Below are 7,422 nucleotides of genomic sequence, written 5' to 3'. Positions count from 1 at the left end.
CAGGTCACATATAAATGTCACTCTACTTTCCATATCTGGGAGCACGGGCATGTAGTAACAATTGTAACAGCTACAATATTCCTACTTGTCTCCTTTGTCATTAATTCACACAGCATTTGTGATTTTATTGAAGGGATTTAGTCAAATCATAAATCCTAAACTAGTTAATAGAAATGGTGACAAATTAATAAATTGACCATATCGGTTTAAATCCAAGATCCACAAATTGCTGATTTCAGTTCCCACCTTGGATGCTCAACAAACCAAAATATGGTGTCTCTGACTAAGCCTTCCTGGCCGTCATTCAGATTCTACCCCACTCCTCAAAACGTTGTTTTTGATATATACTCCCTTCCATCTAGGGGGATTAATTTCTTTCACATCATTCCTCACCCTGCTTCTTTACTTATTACTTAAACATCCCACTCTAAGCAAATGTGTTATAATACATTTAAACTGGAACTAAACATAGATATATTGTATAAAATATATAACAGACAAAAACGGAAAAGAGAAAAAAAAAGAGTGGTTATTTCTATCACTCAGAGATGGCCACAGATAATTTTTGGAAGATATACATATATATGTGGAACATTAGTTACATGTATGTACTGATAAGAAATTATACATATCACTGTGTATATTTTAAACTACTTTAAGAATACCTAATATCATCTTTATATTCAGTTAAATACCCATTTCTACCATAATTTTTAATGTTTTCTTAAAGATGTAGAATTTGTGTTTTAGAGCAAGGTCTCTGGAGGACTGCTTAGGTTCAAGTCCTACTTACCAGCTGTATGACTATGGTTAAATTACATAACCTCTATGTAATTCAATTTTCTCATGTATAAAATAGAAATAATAAAAGAACCCCTGATAATGTTCCTGTGTAGATTAAATCAATTAATTTTTGCATAGCAGGTAGAACTCTGCCTGATACATAGTAAGTACTATATAGACATCTATTTGTATCACCATCATCATTATTATTCCTTTTGGGGCTGTATTAGGCTACTAGGTCTGCTGTAACAGAATACCGCAGTCTGCATGGTTTAAACAACAGAAATTTATTTTCTTGCAGTTCTGAAGGTAGAAGTCCAGGATCAAGGTGCCAGCAAGGATGGTTTCTTGTGAGGACTTTCTCCTTGGCTTGCAGAAAGCTGCCTTCTTGTGTCTTCACGTGGCCTTTTCTCTGGTGTGCACACTCCTGGTATTGCTACTTCTTATAAGGACACCAGTCTTATTGGATTTGGGCCCCACTCTTAGGACCTCATTTAGCCTTAAATATCTCCTTAAAGGCCCCATCTCCAAATACAATCACACTGGGGCTGAGAGCTTCCACCTATGAGTTTTGAGGGGACACAGCTCAGTCTGTAGCAGGAGATGTATGCTAATTTAGTTATTGTTAGATATTTAGGTTGATTTCTGGTTCTTACCATAAAGATGTTCATGCCTCAATGAACACTATCTGTTACTATTTCCTTAGTGCAAATTTGTATAAATTGAAATATCAAAGTGTATGTATAATATTAAAGCTTTTAAGACATATTGCCATATTGCCCTCCAGAAAGGTTATACCAGTTTACATGTCCACTAGCCATTTAAGACTTATTTTAGTTTCAGTTTATTGCAAGAAATAGTCATTTTAGATATTACTGAAGCCTTGTTACTCTCCACCGTTCCTGCATCTTCACCTCCCCTTCCCCCGGTATACACACAAAATTGTCCTCTTGAAAGATAATATCACAGGAGGGCAAGTTGGGAAAAAATACATGTTGGCCTACCCAATGCCAGGGAGAAGAGTTATATCAGTAAGCATCCTATTTACTCGTGTAGACCTCAGCAACTGAAATGAAAATGCAGTTACAGAAAACACCTGGACCATGGCAGGCCAAAACAGAAGAGGCATTGGAAATCTAGGTGGCAAAAATTAAAACAATCATGTAAACACAGAGTCAGCCTAATACCCTGCACCCATAGGAAAAAATATATCCTAAAACAAAATAAATAAATAAAATTAAGCAAACCAAAATTGAAAGAGAAAATGAAAATTCATATTTCACAAAAGTAATTTCTTAATGGTAAAGCAACACAGTTTAAAAACCTTACTATGGTGCTTGCTTTGGCAGCACGTATACTAAAAATTGGAACAATGCAGAGAAGATTAGCATAGCCCCTGCTCAAGGATGACACGCAAATTCGTGAAGCGTTCCATATTTTTAGCAGACCTTAAGTAAACTAGAATTTATTTAAAAGAAAACCTTACTATGAGCATGTTCAAGCATACAGAGAACAAGAAAGAGTTCTACAGTGAATACTTTTATATACCCACAATATAGGTATGTTGTTAACATATTTGCTTTATCTATATGGATATATATAATTTTTTCTCAATAATTTGAACGTTTCTACTTCATTGCTAGATACTACCATATGCATTTTCCCAAATAAGGATTCTCTCCAAAATACATTACTGAAGGATTATCACACCTTAACAAAATTAGTCATAGTCCCCTTGATATCATTGAGTAGCCAGCTCACATTCAAATTTCTATAATTTTCTCCCAAATATCTTTTATAGCTGTTTCCTTTAAACCAAGATCCAACCAAATACCAGGCACTGCCTTTGATTGTTGTATCTCTGAAGTCTTTTTGCAATTAGCAGGTAATCTGGGACCTGATTTGCTGGTGTCATGTGAATGTCTAGTTGCTTAGTGAACTTTTTTTCACCTAATGTGAAATGCTCAGCATGCTACTGGTGATTTGATTGAATTTACCTATTTCATTAGGGGATGCAAAATGGAATTTTTAAAATTTTAACTTTGATTCTGCATTTATTGGCTCAAGATTCTGTGTAAAGGATTGTCTCTAATTAATTCATTATGAAAAATGCCCAAACATATGCTCTATTCTCTGTATTTTGTTAACCATTTTCATATCAAGAAGTTGATGTTAAGTCACTTCCAGTGGTGGTGAATGCCATTATTTTCCCTGATATTTTGGTATCATCATGGACACATACATTTTTATTTCAATTTTAGTTTATTTTCTTTTTTGTTCTCAAATTGTCACAGATATTGCCAGTAGGAGCTCTTTCAAGCTGTCTTCTCTGTCCTTTCGATATGACCTCATTACTCTTTCCCTGTTTCCTTGCTTCCTCACACAATAAGATGTCCCAGCTTCACCTGTTTAACATCAGTTTGGTTATTAAATTTTCCTACAACCCTTTTTCGTCTTTATATTAACCAAGAAATGTGAAATAAAGAAGCAAATATGGTGTCTTGATTTTAGTTTGCCTTTTTTCAAAAGCAAATCCTGAATCAATGACTTCAGTACAGGTAAATTATTTAGGAATTGATCCCAGGAAGCCAAAGTGAGGGGATGGGGAAATTGAGACACAAAAGGGAAAAAAGTAAAAAGCATGTGTGTTAGTGACCTAGTTCTCAATGTGGGCAACAGCCGAGTCCCCCTGGGTGTTTTCTGTGTAGAACGGAACATTCATTTCCTCAGAACCATCCACTGAGGAAAAGGAAGCTGAGATAGTTATCAATTGCATTTTCTCCTTGGTTAAGGGTTACACTGGGAGCATTAACTCTTGAGCTGGAGAAAGCCCTGAGGTGGAAAAGCAGAGCTCAGGTGCTCAAGGTAGGAAGTTATCAGTGGGCTAAGGTTACAGATGAACCAAGGAGAGGGGGGCAAGGTATTGAGAGTATCTACTATACTGGGAAAGTCAAATTGGTGGCTCCTTGGCTTGATAAATGTTCTGTTCCTTTTCTTGTTTCTTGACCCACGGTCTCTACACTTTGAACGCCAACTGCATCTGGATCCAGAAGTGTCCATGTGGGTGCTTTCTCCCGCTCTTCTGCATCCTAAAAGGTGTCCATGGTCTTCTATACCAGGTGCAAGGCTATAGTAAGCTTAGATTGCTCCCTGAGCTTCACATTCACATTTCCAAGTGTCTACTAGGTATGTCCAGCTGGATGTCCTGTAGATTCCTCAAATCCATCATGTCCCAAACTGGAGCTATAACCTTCTTCCCAGACCTGCTCCCTCTCCACTGGTGTGTGAATGGCAGTACTGTCTACCCAGCCACCCAAGCCAGAGGCCAGGCACCGTCCCTGATGCTTTGCTTTCACCACCAAGACTCAATTGTCTTTTTCCTTTCAAATGCTTTTCACACTCATCTATGTCTCTTTATTACCGCCACCTCTATTCTATTTCTGGAGGCCATCTTCACTTACTTTGATCACCCCGGCAGTCCTCAAGCTAATTTTCCAGCATTGTCTGCCTCTAATCCCTTCTCCACACTGAAGCCAGGAGATCTCTCTAAAATGCAGCAACAGCAACTGATCTAAACACTATTTTGCAGAGTCCTTTGTTGGTTTCTGTTTGCTTTAAGTATAAAGTTAAATCTTTAAAGTGGTTGAACTGCCCTTCTTGATTCAGCTATTGTATTTATCTCTCTGCCTCATAATCTGTCATTACCGCCCTCTCCAAGTCCCCACCAACCACACACCCACGCACAGACCTCAAACACCCTACTCTGGCTGTGGGGCTTCTCTCAGGTCCTGCAATGCACCTCTCCCACTCTCTCTCTCTCTCTCTCTCTCTCTCTCCATCTCTATCTCCCCCAGCCTGGAACACTCATCTTGTACTTCTTTACCTGGCCAACACTTACACAACTTCAGGTCCAGAAGACACATCTCTGAGGCCTCTGCTCTGTACTCTCCCAGTACCACATACTTCAGTAATCACCCTTTGTCTCAGTTTCCACAGCTATAAATTGAATATGATAACAGTGTCCACCTTGTATGATGGTTGTGAGGATGAAAAGAGTTACTATATGCAAAGTACTTAGCAAGCCTTCAATACATTATTATATTATTATATATACTATATTATTATAGTATGTATCATACCAAATTATAATGGTATATTTAATTGTCTGTCTCCCCATCTGGACAGAAAGTTCCAGGAGGACAGCCATCTTCTGTCTGTCTTGTTCACAACCATAGCTCCAGCACTGTGTTCATTGTCACATGGTAGGGACTCAATACATATTTGCTGTATAGATAAATGGAGGGGACAGGGAGATGGTAGCCTAAGCAAGGTGATTTTCCCAAAGTTTAAAAAGATGGTAGAAAAGTGAATGTATGTGTAAATGACTCTTGTGTTGGGAGAGGTAGGCGTTTAGGGTGGTACTTGTTCAGGTTTCCAGGGAAATCTTCTGCAGCAATGACTTAAGAAGGGGAACTTTATTTTTTTTAATTTATTTATTTAATTAATTTATTTTTGGCTGCCCTGGATTTTCATTGCTGCGTGTGGGCTTTCTCCAGTTGCAGTGAGCAGGGGCTACCCTTTTGTTGCAGTTCACGGGTTTCTCACTGCAGTGGCTTCTCTTGTTGCAGAGCACGGGTTCTAGGCATGTGGGCTTCAGTAGTTGTGGCACATGGGCTCAGTAGTTGTGGCTTCTGGGCTCTAGAGTGCAGGCTCAGTAGTTGTGGCATACAGGCTTAGTTGCTCCGTGGCATGTGGGATCTTCCCGGACCAGGGCTCAAACCTGTGTCCCCTGCATTGGCAGGTGGATTCTTAACCACTGTGCCAGTGGGGAAGCCCAAGAAGGGGAACTTTAAATGAACCTCTTTAATCCTCACAATGGTCCTGTGAAGACAACGGCTTTACTGAAGAGGAAGCTGAGTAGCAGACGGATTACATGACTCTGGTCTGGAGTCCAAAGTAAGAGACAGAGTGAAGCTGTGCAAGCTCTTAGCTTGTCCCTCCCTAGCTGTGCTCTCTAAAACTCTGGTGCTGAAGTATGTTAACAAATGTTAGTGAAAGAATTGTGAGCACAAATAAATTTGGGGACAATAGGAGTAAATAGAAGTGACTGTTGTTGTCTTTTTGCTGCAGGGATGACCAAAGCCTTGAGAGGCTAATGTAAATTGTGACTGTCCAAGATGAGAAGATACGCAAGCTTCCCCAGCTTCCTGGAGCAGAGAGCCCTAACTTTCCAGAGCTTTCTTGGGAAACACAGCCACGGCCCTTGCTCAGCCCTCTACCCAGGTTGCCTACCTCCCTCTACCTTCAAGGTTTGGTCATTTCTGATCCTTTTTTTATTTTTTCATATACACATCTAAAATGATGGAAAATACATTACAATACTATATAGAATGGTGGAAGTGGAATGGACCCTGGCAATTTTTAAAGCCAATCTCCACATTTTATGGTTGAAGAAACAGGTATAAGGAGAGTCAACGATATGCCCAAGGTCCCCCAGGGAGCTTGTGGTGGAGCTATAGGAAATGCTTTCCACCCTCTCCTCTCCACCCTCCACTAGCCAAATCATCTCCGATTTTTAATTCTATCACTGTTGTATGACAAGTCCATTTGTTATATTCCTTCCTTAATGTTGGGCCTGAAACCACTCAGCAGGTATATGTTTGTTCACATCACTGGTATCCTGGGTGGCTTTCGTTTACTCTGCTATTGTTTGAGGAGCTTTGGGTAGAATTAGGAAAACCGTTAAGTCTTCACATTGGCAGTGATCTTTAAGACCCATAAAAGATGAATCACCGAGGGAAACTGTAACTTTGCATGCTCAAAGTAAATATTCTATTTTTATGGCTGCCTGTGTTTTATCATCTATAAATTTTACAATAATGATTAGGTTCAAAGTAGGAACATAATTTACATACATCAAAATGTCTCACACTGTCCTTATAGACTGTGAAGCACCTGCAGCAAATACGAGGAAGCTCTCAGAGACATTAATTAATGGAGCCTCTCTAAGGTGGAAAAAGAGAGAGAACATGACAGCGACTGTGGCCTCTTATAACCACAGTTGTGTATCCTGCAGTGTTCACATAGGACTAGTGCTTTCTGCATTTGTCAGAAATAACACTGACTTCAGCTTTTTCATCCCTTCCCAAGGGATGAAAAGTGTGATCAGTCCTATTTCCCAGAAATGCTTTTTCTCTCACACTGACCAGAAACTCTTTAGAAGTGTCAGCACAGGAAGAACTTCAGAGAGTGTAGCTATTTAACACAACTGGTTTCTCTCACCTGTGCCCAGAATATGTCCAAGTCTATAGACAGATGGGGTGCGTGTCCCCCGAGTTTCTGCAGCACGTTTCTTCTCCTCCATCCTCCCACTTAGTTCTACCTTGGATTGATTTTGCCTCCTAGCAAAGAGTTAAAGGTGACCACGCAGGGATTTCAGTTCAGGCATGCTGGAAGACGCGCACTGAGGTAACAGCAGCTACAAATCGTGGAAGGTACAAGCTTTCAGGGGAAACATCAATGTCTCCAATTTGCTATAGCCTGAGAACCTTATAAGCCTAGCGAATGAATTGTGAGTGTGGGTTTTGCGCTGGCTGGACGGAGCAGGGGTTGTTTCTGTAAAGCTCTCTTAATGTACTG

The 7,422-nt window shown here is 39.8% G+C and overlaps 1 non-coding gene across 1 annotated transcript; it reads left to right on the top strand.

Annotated features, from left to right (window-relative positions):
* Positions 1-2,116: 2,116 nt before the first annotated feature.
* Positions 2,117-2,224, top strand: LOC132495564 (U6 spliceosomal RNA). Its single transcript, XR_009533294.1, has one exon. It is a non-coding gene; the product is annotated as a U6 spliceosomal RNA (small nuclear RNA).
* Positions 2,225-7,422: the final 5,198 nt, after the last annotated feature.

Source organism: Mesoplodon densirostris, chromosome 8 (assembly GCF_025265405.1).
Source record: "Mesoplodon densirostris isolate mMesDen1 chromosome 8, mMesDen1 primary haplotype, whole genome shotgun sequence".
NCBI classification, from domain to species: Eukaryota; Metazoa; Chordata; class Mammalia; order Artiodactyla; family Ziphiidae; genus Mesoplodon; species Mesoplodon densirostris.
This window is presented reverse-complemented; position numbering and strand designations above follow the sequence as displayed.